This window comes from Myotis daubentonii, chromosome 8, assembly GCF_963259705.1.
Source record: "Myotis daubentonii chromosome 8, mMyoDau2.1, whole genome shotgun sequence".
Lineage (NCBI taxonomy): Eukaryota > Metazoa > Chordata > Mammalia > Chiroptera > Vespertilionidae > Myotis > Myotis daubentonii.
The window spans coordinates 30,609,315-30,625,672 of NC_081847.1; the positions used below are offsets into that span (position 1 = coordinate 30,609,315).

Sequence of the window (16,358 nt, forward strand, 5' to 3'; positions counted from 1 at the left end):
TGCATATCATGTAAGTTGATTTGACTTCAGCAATAGCCCTGGAGAGAGAAGAGGAGGCCTGGTTTAGACAGAGTGAGAAGTGTCAGTAAATCAGAGTTGAGAAGGCCCTCCTGCTCCAAATGAGAGCTAGGACGAAGCGGGAGAAGGGAAAAGGATCCTGAGGTTCTTGGCTTCCGTGGTAGGGGGGAGAGGTGTTGACAGCAACGTTGGAGGAAGAATGCATCTCCCACATCTTTCCTTTGCCATACTCTACCTAGCATATGCCTGCATCCATCTCTCACTTTGGAGACTGTGACAAGTGGGTAACTTCTTGATATTTGTCTTTACTTCCCCCTTGCTTTGGAGGTTTATGGTTTGCCAAAGCAGAAGGAACTTGCCTGCAGGCCCTTTCCACGATGACTTTTGCTTCCCAACATTAAGTCACTGAGCTGTTTACCGTTTATGTGAGAGGCCTGGAAGGTAGGAGAAGGAAGGAGAACCTCAAGGGGCACAAGGAGACTAAGGAAAAGAGAGACAGTCGTTTCTGTAAGCCCTGAGCTGCCGTGCCTACACTCTCAGCTGAGGAGCCTCAGAGGGAATAGCTGTAAGCCTGCAGGAGGCTCCCAGAATCACCAGAGACTTTCTTTTAGCCCAAGACTGACAGAGCCAAACGTTTGGAAGCAGGAGGGTGCCTCCGCAGAATACACTGTCTCCCAGAGATACTTCCCCAGACCCTCAGAGCTGCGTTGGATAGAAACTAGGCCTTAGAATTAGATAAGGGCTGGGGGAGGGGGTCAATTGGGGGAAAAGGAGACATGTAAAACTTTAGACAATAAAAAAACAAAAACAACACCTGAGCATATAGAAGAAGAAAAACAAACAGTTGCTGATCTTATATAAAAAAAAAATGAAAGGAAGAAAGAAAGAAAAAAAGAAAAGAAAGAAAGAATTAGACAAGGGCTGAGCCAAGGTCAGTTTCTTGACTGCCCCGTGGAATTGGAGCTGGGGCTGAGGGGACTAGGTCAATGCAAATAACAAAGGGATGCGCTCTTTCCTGCATACTTTCCACCCACTGGGCAGATCCTGGATCTCATTCATCACTGAGGTCCAGCACTCAGCCGCGAGGACCTGCAGCAGGCGAGACAGATGGAGGAAGGGGGCGGTGAGCACGTTATTTCCATCAAACTAATGGGAACACCTGTGCCCTGGGGGCTGGCAGACTGGATGCTAGGAAGCAGATGGCGTTCCAAGGTTTCGCTTTTAAACATGCTGATAGGACATGCAAAAGTACCAAAGATTAAGCGAGGGGACCGATTCGCGGCAGCTCCGCCCGTGGGATTTCCCCAGCAGGCGAGACGGGACCTGGACCAGCCCAGCAGCACGGCGCCTGCGCACTGCAGACCCTGAAGCCCGAGCGTCCTCAGCGAGGTGGGCGGGGGAGGCCGGGGCATCCGGGTCCCTCACCCCGCCCCGCTGCTTGAATGAGAGGCGCGGCGCCCGCCCCTCCCCCGCCGGGCCCGCCCCTCCCCCGGGCCGCCCCGCGCAGTCTGCCTCCGCCACCTCAGCCGCACTAGGTCCGGACCGACGCTCTCCACCCACAGCCTGCCGCTCGGCGCTGACGGTCCCGCACGCCCGCCGCTGCCTCCGCCGGCGCTCCCGAGTGAGTGGACGGGCGAGGGGCGAGGGCCGCGCGCCGAGGCCCGTCGCCCCCGGGCTGGGGCTGAGGGGACCGGGCGGGTCCGGGTTCGGGATGCTGAGGAGACCGCGGGCCCCCGCCAGCCTCCCACACACTCACTCCGGCCGCTCCGGAGGGGGGCGGGGAGGAGCGGGACCGCGGCCCGGGCGGGGCGGGGCGGGACGCGGAGGAGGGTCCGCCGAGGTCGGAGGGTGAGTCCGGCACAAAGGGCTGCGCGGGCTGTCACCGGGAGGCCACGGGGGAAGGTTCGTGGCGCCCCGCACGCCCCGCATGCCGGTGCCCGGCGTCGGGCCCCGGGGAGTGGGAGGCGGCTGGGATGTGCAGGAAGGAGAGGCTGGCGAGCACGGCTGCCTCCTCCGTGTCGGCGGGGGGAGCGCGCCTCGGGGAGCGCGGCGTGGCAGTGTTTTCCTGGTCCCCGTCCGCTCCTCCCCTTTCTTTGTGGCGTTGGTCTCGTGGTCGTTTGTCACTGTGTGTATCGCTGTGGTCTAGGGTGCGAGCTCCCGCCTCGGCTCCCCCGGGGCGAGTCAGGCGGCGGCCTCCCGTCTGTGGGTGGGGAGCGCGAGTGCTTGCACACGCCGGGGAATGAAGGACCCTTCTTTGTTTGCAGAAGCCTGGTGGGGTGTGTGCGTGTGTGCGTGCGTGTCTCCTGTGCAATGAATCCGAGATCATTCAAAAGGGTCTGAGGAAGAAAGGACTTACTACTTCAGCAGACTTTTACCCAATTCTGTCCCTGCTGTTCTTTCAAACAGTATTTTGTTTGTTTCTTACTGTAAAACCGGTGGGTTTCGGTCATGGAAAATGTATGTCTGTATTCCCGTGGATCGCTATGTTTAGGGCACATTGTCTGGAGGGCTCAGTTAATGACCATGCTCTATGTGTGTGCCTGGGGACACTCCGGCACACGCAGGACACCGCTTGCGGGTGTCGTTCGTTTACCATCCACCCCTATGCCCATACACGTGTATAGAGAAGTGCTCCGGGACATCTAGGGCCCCGTTTTCTCAGCTCCTCGGTCCGGGAAGGTTTTGTTTCTCCCTGCCCCGTGTGAAGGAGAAGGCGGTCCAGCAGGTTCTGTCCACCTTGCTCTTGTTCTTAATGCTTTGGCACCGGGTTTTATTGCATATTATTACCCTGGCATGTGCCCTTGCTTTGATCTGAGTTTTCTTGTCTTCTGTGGTCTGGCTGTGCAGCCCAGCTCAGTGGCTCCTCTTACCGGACCGCTGGAAAACAGAACACCTTTTGTCGCTGTCCTCATCCCCAGAGAGAGGAGGAAACTGCAGGTTCCCACAGGCTTGCACTTGGTCAGCAAGACTAGATGCCTGACTTTGTCGTCTTCCTAAAGTTAGGAGACCCCGAGTTTCAAGCTGATGGAGACCATTTAAAAAGGAGCCATTCTCATAGCACCCGAGCTATTCCTTGCTATTTCCTTTGGACTTTTTTTTTTTCTTTCTCTTTTTAAACCAGATTTTATAAGCTTTAGAAGATAGTTGATTGCATTAGCTTTTACAATATTTTTTATTATTCACTTTTACCCTTATAGTTTTGTAAAGTGATGGGAAAGTAAAGTTGGTTATAAGGAACACACCTCCAACATATATTTTTGTGGTGATCTTTGATTCAAAATAGTGGCGGTAAAAATAATTAGAAGGGCTTACTGGATGATTTAAATAATTGAATTGGTTCAGTTTTAAGATTCTCATGAAGATTCTTTTTTAATCACGTGTATTTTAATTTGTGGTAGTTTTCAGCACAAAATAAAATGTAAACTAAGCAGTCTTCCACAGCATTGTTTATTCCCTCTATTAAAAACATCTGCTTTTAATTTGAAGGGGAAGCTTTCCGTCCGTTGTATTGGGATCCATTATTCTTCGTAAAATGCTTACCTGATGCTAGCATGGTCAAATTCTTTTTTTTTTTTTTTTTTGTAAATGTTAAAATTGGTAAAAGTTGACTTTTCAATTTGGAGAAGTTTTGGTTTTATGAAATAAAATTGTAATAAAAGTTTAATATCAATGAATTTTACTCAAAATAAGTTAACTTAAAAACAAGGGCTTCATTGATTTCCTTAACTGGTATCACTAATATTGAAGCAACTCCAATAATTTATAAACTGCCCACATTCAATTTTTTATTTTTATTTTTTAGGAATCCCCTTAAAACAAACTATAAGGGGAAGTCTTAGATAAACAAAGTAGTAAAACCGGAATTGTCGCTGAAATAGGCTTGCATAGTACCACAATATTGTGGAACTTTAATTTTGCAAGAGTGACTTAGCTATTGTTTGAATCAACAAAGGAACCTAAAAACATCCTGGTCTTGTTCAGCATTCTGTTAACTAAATCTTTACCAACCCATAGTTTAGCATTTCCTATGTAATATGATTTTAAAAAGAATTCTAAAGTAATGTCTGTATCATCAAAATAGATTAAATTATGTTAAATGCTGTTTTAGTAGTAAATATATTCTTTATATTCATTAGAAATATCAATATTGTTATGTCAGTGATGGTAATAGCAGGTATGGTGACAGTTACCCAAAACAGGGATACATTATCCCCCCAACAATGTCTGATAATAAAAAGTAGAATGTTTTTTCTGCTGAGCATTTTCTATCAATATTTGTTTTCTGTTTCAAGTGACAATTTAGTCTAAAATCAGTAGCCAAGTAACAGTATAATGTATTGACTTAAACTATATGAAATTGCCTTTTTTTTTAGATTGGGGAGTAGTAAAAAATCAGCAGTTTTATATGGTTCAACCACTTTCAACTCTCAGCAGTTCCTTCTGGTATTTACCTTTATTATTTCTATTTCATTTTTAATGTTTAAACTGCTATTTCTTTATTTTTCACCTTTGGATATTTGGGTATTATCTATTTTAGAAGTCTTTCCACCCCCTACTCATACTTAAATTTTATAGTTCCCAGTTAAGTCAGTTTTCAGTATTTATATGACTGTGACAATGTACCTGTTATTCACAGATGAGCCAGGTAGGGTCTAATATTACATTTTCTTTCTTATACAACTTTTGTTTCTCTTGAATTAAATAGTTACCTCTCTTATTTGTTTTTCATTTACTTTTTTTCTATGTACCAGTTACTAATTCATCCTCAAATTCTATGACAAAACTAATAGTCTTTCAGTATTTTCAAATAATCTGTTTCATTCTTTTTTCTAGCTGTCATCTAATACTTTCTTTTATCATTTTGGGAATTCCCTTTGCCTTCTTCCTGTGTTAGATCCTTTATTTCCTGAATCCTGTGTTTCCCTTTCTTTTTTAAATACATTTTTTTTTATTGATTTTTTACAGAGAGGAAGGGAGAGGAATAGAGAGTTAGAAACATCGATGGGAGAGAAACATCAATCAGCTGCCTCCTACACACCTCCTACTGGGGATGTGCCCACAACCAAGGTACATGCCCTTGACCGGAATCGAACCTGGGACCCTTAGGTGCCTACACTCTATCCACTGAGCCAAACCGGCTAGGGCTAGTATTGTTCTTGAGAAGTCCAATGCCATTCTAACCCCCATTTTCCTTTTTCCTCTCACTCTGAAAGATTTTAAAATCTTTTGTTTATTCCTGGTGTTTCTGATATTTCATGATGTTTCTTAAAACATCTTTTTTTTTTTTTTTTTTGCCATGGGACAGATAACATTTTTCCCAAATGACTATATGGTATATATGTCCATGCAAACACTATACACACGTCTCATCTCATCCAATATGCTATTCTTTATGGTGTTGACATGCCTCCATCAAGAGGTGGGGGTCTTTGTTTCCTCTCCTTGAACCTGTGCAGACATAAATGCTCTCCAGAATGTTGGGTCTTAAGACAAAATCATAATTTAAGAGCACAGCAAAATGATCAAGAGCATGCACCTTGTGTGTGTGTGGAAGGGGGAGGTAGGGAGTATCTTTTTATTTTTTACTTTTAAATGGAATCATCACTGAAAATGTCAGCATCAGAGAAAATTTTTTCAAGCAGTGAAATGCAGTCACCTTTGAAATCAACACAAAGACTACCAGGTACATTTTTAAAAATCCACCGTAGGGCGTGGCAAAACCATTCATGACCAAAAAAGAAACACTCTTTAAGCTTCATGATTAAATATGTCATGACTAAATATGACATGTATTATTTGCAACAATTTCTGTGATGAGAAGATAGACAATGGAGCTATGTAGACCACAGCTTGATTGGACATTGTCAGTGACTTTGTGTTTATCTCATAGATTTTTTTTTAACCCATCAGTTTTTTTTTTTTTCCTATTTACAGCTCCTTCTCCCTCATCTAGCTTTTCCATGAGTGGCTGAATATTACTGGAAAACTTCAGAGTCATGATTAAAAATCTGAAGTGGGCTCTAGCCCTGGCCGGTTTGGCTCAGTGGATAGAGCGTCGGCCTGCGGACTGAAAGGTCCCAGGTTCGATTCCGGTCAAGGGCATGTACCTGGGTTGCGGGCACATCCCCAGTAGGAGATGTGCAGGAGGCAGCTGATCGATGTTTCTCTCTCATCGATGTTTCTAACTATCTCTCTCCCTTCCTCTCTGTAAAAAAATCAAAAAAATATATTTTTTTTAAAAAAATCTGAAGTGGGCTCTCAGCACCACCCAGGAAAAAGCTACGAGATTCCTAATAAGACTTTTTTGCCTGTGACTATTTAATAATTTCTCCCCACTTTTTAAACTCATGCACAGCCCACCCCTTTCCATACTGATAAGCAGACCTCATACTTCATTGAGGGTTTAGAAGTATTCAGATACCCTTCATCTTTCCATCACTAAATCTAGAAATTTACCTTCCTTAAGACTCATGTTTTCTGTTTCTATCAGAGGTTAACTCCCCTCCAACTGTATTCCCTCATACCTACTCAAGGACTCGACTCCTGCATTTGTGCCCTCTCTAGCATTAGCAACTCCCCAGGGTACCATTCATATCAACATACACACATGCTCTGATATTGCCCATCTTTGAAAACTGAAGAAACAATTACAACAAACCACTTTTCTCTGACCTCGCATTCATCTCCTTCTGTTTACTTTCATGGTTATATGTCTCAAAAGAGAACTCTGTATTTCCTCCCTACCTCCTGTATAATACATAGTACTCTCTGAAAATCTGTTGTTGGCTGATATTTTTGTCTCTTTGCCCCCATTGGAAGGTCAGCTTCAGGAAGGCAAGGATTTTATCTGTTCCCACTATGTCCCCTAGGACAGCAACTGGCACAAGTACCTACTCAATTATATTGGTGGGGGGCGAGCACAACTGACATTTTTAATCTGGTAGAATGAATAGCTCTTTCCTTTTTAAGTTTTTCTAACAAAGTCAAGTTTTTTTAAAAGATATTTTTATTGATTTCAGAGGGGAAGGGAGAGGAAGAGAGAGATAGAAACATCAATGATGAGAGGGAATCATTGACTGACTGCCTCCTGCACGTTGGGTCGAGCCCACAACCCAGGCATGTGCCCTTGACCAGAACTGAACCTGGGACCCTTTGGCTGATGCTCTATCCACTGAGCCAAACTGGCTAGGGCAAGTTTTATTTTTAATTATTCACCACTTTTTGCTACACTTAGAGTGACAAATTATGAAGATTATATTAATGATTGAATTTTCCCCTACATTACATTACATTAAATTCTTTCATAAACGTGATTTCATTGGCAGTCTTGCACCTGGATTCTGGAATCAGACTGGTTGGAGTTGAATTTTAGCTCTTTCACTTTTTGCCATGTGACCTTGGGTAGGTTTCCTAACCTCTCTGTTTCCTCATCTGCAAGATGGAAGCAAGAGTATAGTACCCAGCTGATATGTTTGTTATGTGGATCAAATAACATGTAAAATGCTAAACTCAGTACTTGATGTGGGTATGAATCTAATGAAAAATCTAGTTATTTGTATAGCCTTCTTCAATTTCTAATATTTGATCTGACTTAGTCACTGTAATATTTTTGTCCAGAGTACTTACGTCTTAAAAAGATTCCCAGGTGATTCTAATGTGCAGCCAAGGTTGAGAACCACTGCCCTAGAGTATGTTGGCTTTAAATGTGATTTAGCTGTTTTTAGTTTTATGTTCGTTTGTTTTTTTTCTGATTCCTTGCCTCTCTATTACCCAGATTATCCCAGGTGATAGATGGGTAAAATGATCTACGGTTGACACATGAGCACCCCATAGCACTTCCCAGTAGTTTGATCACTTGATTAATCATTTTGATCACTTGATAAAATATTATTTCAAGCTAAGCCCTGTTCTTTATTTGGCTTGCCTAGGAATGAGATTCCTTCTTCATGTTATTCCACATTAAGTTTTCTTATTTCTGGAAATGCAATACATCATCAACAGATTTTTTTTTTTAAGTAGCTATAAGACACTGTTGTTTCACTTACTAGTTAGCTGGGAAGATAAATATGTGTAGCAACACAAAATCCACTATGAGGGCCAAATGAGGGATAAAGACAGGCTCTGTAGAAGTTCAGAGTAGGAAAAGTCATGCCCTGCCAGCCTTAAGGAATTCTTACAACTTTTTTGCATGTTAAAAGGTTTGTTTTAACCTATTCCCATATTATTTGTTTTAATTTTAAAAGCTTGCTTAATAATCATGGGAATAGCTTAGATTTTAAGCTGATAATATACAAGCTAAATCCTAGAGCAGTTTTTAATTTTAGAAATTGTTTCTTGACGTAATTAACTTAGCAGTTACTCTGCCTCTTCTCTTATCTAGGTAAGCAGTGGGGACTCCAATTACCTGAGCATTTTTGACATCAGAGTGTGGTGTTGGGTAAATTTAAGGTTCAAAAAGAATGCCAGATGGTTTAAAGGAATTGTGAGCACTCCAACTAGTGCAGTCCATTGAAAGCCAGCTGGCTGAGCCTCATCTGCTCTGGAGGTAGGAACCAGACACTTTGTTCCATGCCAGCTGGCCCAGGAGTAGCTGGCCAGTGGCCTTATTTTGGTTGGCCATTCCTGGGAAAGCCAGCCTGGGGCCCTCCAGCTGTCCTAAGGATCGTCTGAAATCAGAAAGTTGCTCTGTGCTTCCATGATGCTCTAGGGCAGTGGTCGGCAAACTGTGGCTCGCGAGCCACATGCGGCTCTTTGGCCCCTTGAGTGTGGCTCTTCCACAAAATACCGACTTCTGCGCATGGGCCACGAAGTTTCAGTCGCACTGTACGTGCGCGCCCGCACATAGTATTTTGTGGTATTTTGTGGAAGAGCCACACTCAAGGGGCCAAAGAGCTGCATGTGGCTCGCCAGCTGCAGTTTGCCGACCACTGATAGGCAAACCAAAAAATTTATGAACTACCTGTATCTCCTATTGTTCTTACCCAACTCTAAGCATGAAAAATTATGCTCAGTACTCTAAATTTGAAATAGAATTTAGGTATCATCTCCAAATAGGCTCTTCACCTTGGACTAGAAGAGTTTGGCAAATAATGAAACACCAGAGTATGAGCTAATTTAGTTTATGGGAAATGGGTGGGAAGGGAAGTCAAAGGTGTAGGCTTCCATTCTTTTCCTTTAGCGGAAAAGAAATTGCAAAACTTTTTCAAAATATGTTGAACATCTCATGCTTGGCGGTAATTAAATGAAAGTTTTTGCTTAAACTTACTGTCCCTGAAAACAAGCGTTAAGACATTTTTGTGGTAGTAAGAGAGATATTTTAAAAATCATAGTATATCAATAGCCAGGGGCAATATTATACCCAGAAAGTCATCTTTCACCTCAGCTAATCTGTGCCAAAAAATCTTTTATGCTAATACTTTACATGCATTGCTTATTTACTCCTTACAGCATCAACCCTCAAAGAGTTTTTTATGGGTGATAAAACAAAAGGTCAGAGAAGTAACCTGTTCAGGTTCACAAGGTCAGAGGCCAGGTTTAAAACCCAAGCCTTCAGTCCTAGCTGGTTTGGCTTAGTAGATAGGGCATCTGCCTGTGGGCTGAAGGATCCCGGGTTGATTCCTGTCAAGGGCACGTGCCCGGGTTGTGGGCTCGATCCATAGTAGGGGGTGTGCAGGAGGTAGCCAGTCAATGATTCTCTCTCATCATTGATGTTTTCATCTCTCTCCCCCTCTCCCGTCCTCTCTGAAATAAGTAAAAATACATTTTTTTAAAAACCAAGCCTTCATCCTTTAGCCCACCAGATAGCACAGTTGATGTTATCAGTTTTCACAATAATATATATCTCTTTATTATTTAGATACTATCCTGCACTGGCACTTTTGGAAGATCATTGATAAAGGAAATTCAGAAACCTTTGCAGAAAATAGCTGGAGAATAATGAGACATTTGGGGAGCATCTATATTCTGATGCTCTTGAAGTAATCATTGCAAAACTACTGCAATAAATAAAGATGAAGAAAATAAAAATGTCTTGTTAGACTTAGAATGGGACAAAAGAGCTATATAGTTTCATAAGGTTGCCATAACAAATTGCCACAAAATTGATGGCCTAAAACAACAGAAATTTATTCTCTCACAGTTCTGGAGGCCAGAAGTCTGATGACTTTCTGGGTATTAGCAGTGCTGCTATACTTCCTCCAAAAACTAGGAGAGAGTGATTCTTCCAGCTTTTGGTGGTTCCACATGTTCCTTGGATGTAGCTATATAACTCCAATCTCTGCTTCTGTCTTCACATAGCCTTCTCCTCTTTTTCTCTCTAATAAAGACACTGTCCTTGGATTTAGGGACCACTGGATAACTAAAAAATGATTTCATCTCCAGATCCTTCACTTAATTACATCTTCAAAGACCCTTTTTCCAAATAAGGTTACATTCACAGGTTTCTGGGGCTATGAATGAACATTTTTTTTTTTTTGAGGTGGGAGGCGGGGGTTACCATTCAACCCACTGCAGTGGTAAGCACTTCCGTAGTGATTTTCATTTTGACTACTGCATCACACAGAATCCCATATTAGACAGGTATTCGGTAGATAGGGATATAAGATGGGAAAAGGTATTGGAAGTATAGAAGGACTGAAGTTCAGAGGAAGGTTAGGGGAGTCAAGGAAGGCTTTATAGAAGCTGTATTGCTTGTGACAGGTCTTGAAGGATCAATAGACTTTTTTCAGATGGTTGGGGTAGCCTGGAATATGCAGATAGTAGTAGTTGCAAAGATAAGGATCCTTCTTCATTTGACTGAAGTGTGGTACTTCGAGAAATAGTGGAGAATAGAGTTGAATAGCCTAAGCCAATTCCTAGGAGGCCTTTAATATTAGTAGATTAATTTGTATTTTGTTTAGAGTTGCTTATCCAGAGCACTGTATTACAAGGGTTTCTAACAAGCCTTCATAGCTATTATAAACCCTTTGAAAAATAATGTAGTGTTTTTTTTCTATAGAAAGATTTTCAGGTTAAGAACCACTGCTCCATTAGAAATGTTGCTTTATGCATTGAAAGATGTCTCTGGAAGATTATTGATTTTCTGTTTGGTTTACTTTACTTGGAAGATAATTTGAAAATGGAGTTTCAAAGAGTCTTAGTCAACACTAACTGAAGAATACGTTATAAATTTTGCATACTAAAAGTTAAAATACTCTCAGGGGTGAAGTAGGTCCTGCGTTCATAGAAAACTGATCAATTACACAAAAAGGAAAAACAGCATTCATTTCAAAATGCAGCTATGACTTCTTTGTTTCAATTTTCTCTATTTCAATTCACTACCACCATCCATTTAGAACTCCAGAATTATATAAAATCATGGCACAGTTCTGAGGGGAGAAAACAGACAGCTGCATTTCTAAAAGTTGTGGTTTTTTAAAAATATATTTTGTTAAACTGTTTGTTCTCTACTGTGGGTTTTCAGTGGAATATACTTCAGGACTAAAACTATATATTATACCGCTGTCCGACTGTTTTAGTCCGATCAGGCTGCTATAACAAAATATCATAGTCTGGGTGCCTTACAAGCAACAAAAATTTCTCACAGTTCTAGAGGCTGGGAAGTCCAAGATCAAGGCCTTGGCAGATTCTGTGTCTGGTGAGAACCCACTTTCTGGTGCATAGACGGTACTTTTTGTTTGTCCTCAAGTGGTAAAAGGAATAGGGAAGCTACCTGGGGCCACTTTATAGGGCACTAATCCCATTCATGAGGGCTCCACCCTCGTGACCTAATCACCTCCAGATATCATCACACTGGGATTTAGGTTTCAGTATATGAATTTGAGGGGGTGGGGGGGAAACACAAACATTTAGTCTATAGCACTGACCATGTGATACAAGGAGAAAATTGATGTTTTCCATATAACTGACTCAATTTCTAAATAATCAAATGCTTTGTTAATTTTTTCACTGATCTATTTATATTCTACCTGAGATTAATATTACTTAATTGATTTACCTGTACTTTTTTTCAGGCTTCTCTGCTAAATTTTTTAAAAAATTTTATTACAAAACACTGTAGAGCCCTGACCAGTTTGGCTCAGTGGATAGAGCATCGGCCTGCGGACTGAAGGGTCCCAGGTTCGATTCTGGTCAAGGGCATGTACCTTGGTTGCGGGCTCATCCCCAGTGTGGGGTGTGCAGGAGGCAGCTGGTCGATGTTTCTCTCTCATCGATGTTTCTAACTCTCTATCGCTCTCCCTTCCCCTCTGTAAAAAATCAATAAAATATATATATTTTTAAAAACAACAACACTGTAGATACACTCAAAAGTAGGTAGTACAACACACCCCTATATGCCCATCACTCAGTTTCAACTATTATCAAGATTTTGCCATATTTGTTTCATTTGCTTATTTTTCTTTTGTCTTCCTTTGCTGAGGTATTTTAAGCAAATCCTGGGTATTTCTGTATATATACCCTGACATACTTCTATATGCATCTCTAAAAAATAAGGATATTGCCTTATAGAACTAAAATACCGTTCTCACACCTAACAAAAGTAACAATTACACCTTGGTATCATCTAATAGTAAATCCTATTCAGGCTTGCCCAGTTGTCTCAAGAATATCTTTTTAGAGATGGTTTGTTCATAGTGGGATTCATAGTCCACAGATCATACATAACTGGTCATTTTGTCTCTCATGTCTATTTTGATCTAGGGCAGTTTCTCCTCCCTCCCTCTCTCCCCACCTTTTTGTGTGTGCCATGAACTAGTTGCAGGAACCGGGTCAGTAGTCCTGTGGAACTTCTCACATTTAGGATTTGTCTGTTTGCTTCATCATGATGTCAGTTTGTTGGTCTGTTCCCTTTGTTTCTTACAAATGGAAGTTAACTCTAGAGGCTTGATTAAAATCAGGTTTAAGTTTTTTGGCAAGAATGCTTAGGTCTGTTGTGTCTGGCTATGCCACTTCTTTTGAAGTTAAAAGACCCTAGTGATAATCATGCCAGTATCATTTGTTTCCTCCTATGTGGCAAAATGCTGATAGTCTTATTTTGACATTTCTTCCACATTTATTAACAGTTCTATAAAGAAGACCTTTACTTCATCAACTAGGGCTGTTTGGGGTTACCCTGAAATATATTCTGTATGAGGGACTGCCAAGTAATTTTATACTACTGTATTCTTGATAAAAGATAATGAGTTTGAATAAGAATAAAAGGAATTGAATTTATCTTTTGATTTAATGAGTGTTACAATAAAATTCTGAGTACTACAGCAAAATGTGGATGATTGCTTTTCTTTACAAGTGAGATGTGTTTACCCATTGCTCTGAAAGTTGAAGGTGGAGATATATAAAAGCCTTTTTATACTGGAATCAAGCAGTGGAAAGAATACTAGATTTGGATTAAAAAACTGAGAGATCTCTGTAGTTAATTTGGCTCAACCCCTAAATGTATAATCCATTCATTCTGCATAGACTGGGGTGTGTGTGTGGGGGGGGGGGGGGTGGCGGGTATATAAAATATTGTCAGCATTTTCATGAAATTGTTTATAGACTAAAGAAAACAAGATTATGTGTTATCGAATTAATGCTTAAAAATGTTTAAAGGCAGGGAGAATTCTCCACTGAATATTATTCTTTTAACTTAAATTACACTTCACAGGAAAAAGTTCTAATGATCATAGTTTCTCATAATACATACCTCTTGTTTAACTTCATGGCTTCACATATTTATTCAGCACAATTACTCAAGAAAGTTATGCTAAAAAAAAGCCTTATTTATTTGCCCTCCACTTTTCCTTAGACAAGTTTGTTTTTAGTCGTCATCTGAATATGTGTATTCTGGGAAAAGTAAACTTGATATCAAATGAAAATTAAACAGGTCAGTGTTCTTAGGTTAGTTACCATTTCTAGACAGCCTCTAAACATCATTTGAGAAGGCCATTAAAAGTATATGCTAGTATGATTTCTCCTGAGGTAAACTTTTGCTATGATTATATTGTTTATTTAAAAATGATAATACCATGGGTCTTTTTGGAATGATAAAGAATGTCATTATATGAAGAAAAGCTTTGCTTAAGGGTTGCATACTTTACTGGAGTAAATCTGAATGATCCTACTCCTTGGGAACAAACAGTGCTTACTGGTTTCCAATTGTATTTAGCTTTGGGTTGGAATTTGAAAAAATGAAAACCAAAATAAAATAGGTGAAGTTCCCTGACTATTCAGGTGAATACACAACAAAAAAAAAAAGTCATTATAAAGGAATACCTCAAAAGATCATAGATAAGAACAGTATACTTATTTTAGTCTGTTGAGCTAAGCATAAAAGCTGATTATTCCTCATTGGGACACTAAAATGGTTTTAGTGCTGAAAATTACATTTTCCTGTTGAATTAAACAGATGCTTGTAGAATACCTACTGTGTGCAAGTCATTAGGCTAGGGCAGTGGTTGGCAAACCGCAGCTCACGAGCCACATGCGGCTCTTTGGCCTCTTGAGTGTGGCTCTTCCACAAAATACCACAAAATACTATGTGCGGGCGCGCACGTACAATGCAATTGAAACTTCCTGGCCCATGCGCAGAAGTCGGTTTTCGGCCTGGGCGAGTCTATTTTGAAGAAGTGGCATTAGAAGAAGTGGGGGGTGTCGGTCGGTCGACAGGAGATGTGGTGCAGTGAGGGGGAGGTACATTGTTTTGAGGTACGTTCACTGAGGTCGACCCCTTCCAACTCTCCCATCCACACTCATCTTGTATACTTGTTTCAGATAGACGAGTGTGGATGGGAGAGTTGGAAGGGGTCGACCTCAGTGAACGTACCTCAATCAGATTGAGGACATTTTTAGCAAAGGCCAGCTTAGGAGTACCCTAATTAAGTTAATAACAGTGTACCTACCTATATAGTTTAAATTTAAAAAATGTGGCTCTCAAAAGAAATTTCAATCATTGTACTGTTGATCTTTGGCTCTGTTGACTAATGAGTTTGCCAACCACTGGGCTAGGTGTTCAGTAGTAGAGTTGATTTCAATATTTGACAGAAGATAGAAAGAGCCCTCTAAAAGTTGTGTTTCAACTATGTTATTTCATCCTAACTTAATGTAACCAATAGTTTCTGGGCTTAGGCCTCATCATGCAGCCTTTGTCCTATTTTCTTGTTTGTTAAGTGCTGTGTGGGCTAGAGAGTGGTGAGCACAGGGATTAGTGGGGTTGAAGCTCTGCCCTTTGGAGGCCCCAAAATATATATTATATATATATATTATATTATATTATATTATATTATATTATATTATATTATATTATATTAATTATATTATATATATTTTCTCCTTTTCTGTCCTCTGCTAGAAACCACCCTTTCTGTAAAGGGTGGTTTTTGTCTGTTTAGGGATATTTCAATTATTTTATCCAGTATGCTGCTTGGATTTACTATCTTACCTTTAGTCATACTAATACCAATTTATTGAATATCTTTTAAGTGCCAGGTATTGTTCAGTCTGAATTTATAGAAATTCCACATCTTGTGGTAAGAAACTTTATTATTAATGAAGCTTAATGAAGTTAAAACCATTACAGTTAATAAAGTTAAGGTACATAGTTCACTTGTGGATTTATTATATCTGAGGTTGTAATTTTAGTATTGTTCTGGAAATTTTACATATGATCTCACTTAAAAGATCCTGTAAAGCTGAACAGAACTGGCTCCTCATGAAGAACTTCCTTCAGGCTAAGATAACTCACCACAAATGCAATGAAATTGATGGAGCCTGCATTTAGATTTTATTCAGACTAACCTCCAGCTCTTAATAAGTTCTGGGATTTGAATAAGTTCTGGCCCTACTATTTGTTAATAGTGTGACCTTGGTGAGTCACTACCTCTCAGCTTCAAATAGACATATTTATAATGGAATGCTTCATCGTTATTGAATTTATTGTAATAGAATAACTTCAGGGTTATTGTGAGTGTAATTTATCTCCTTTAATAAAGTGCCCTCGTAATGATTGTTGTTGTTAGGCAAGGGATGGGACAATGGGTACGTGAAAATAATCTCTGCTACATCTCAGTTCTCTCCTTTGCACAAATATGAGATCAGTTATTCTGCCAGCTTAGTCTGGATGCTGAGCTGTGGCTGGTTAGAGGTTCTATTGCACTAATGGTCAGATGATGTAAAAAGTTGTGACTACTTAACTGTCCTACATACTTTCTTTTTAGGAAATAGTGGATATATAATTTTTTAAAAGTATATTTTTATTGATTTCAGAGATGAAGGGGGAGAGAGAGAGAGACATCAGTGATGAGAGAGAATCAGTGATTGGCTCCCTCCTGCACGTCCCACACTGGGGATTGAACCCTCAACCT

At 40.7% G+C, this 16,358-nt stretch overlaps 1 protein-coding gene across 1 annotated transcript in view; it reads left to right on the top strand.

Annotated features, from left to right (window-relative positions):
- Positions 1–1,482: 1,482 nt before the first annotated feature.
- The window catches only part of RNF24 (ring finger protein 24), a 66,649-nt gene continuing 51,773 nt past the window's right edge, over positions 1,483–16,358 (top strand). The window contains exon 1 of the mRNA XM_059705636.1: positions 1,483–1,639. The gene's annotated coding sequence lies outside the window, so the exon portion shown is untranslated. The remainder of the gene's footprint in view (positions 1,640–16,358) is intronic.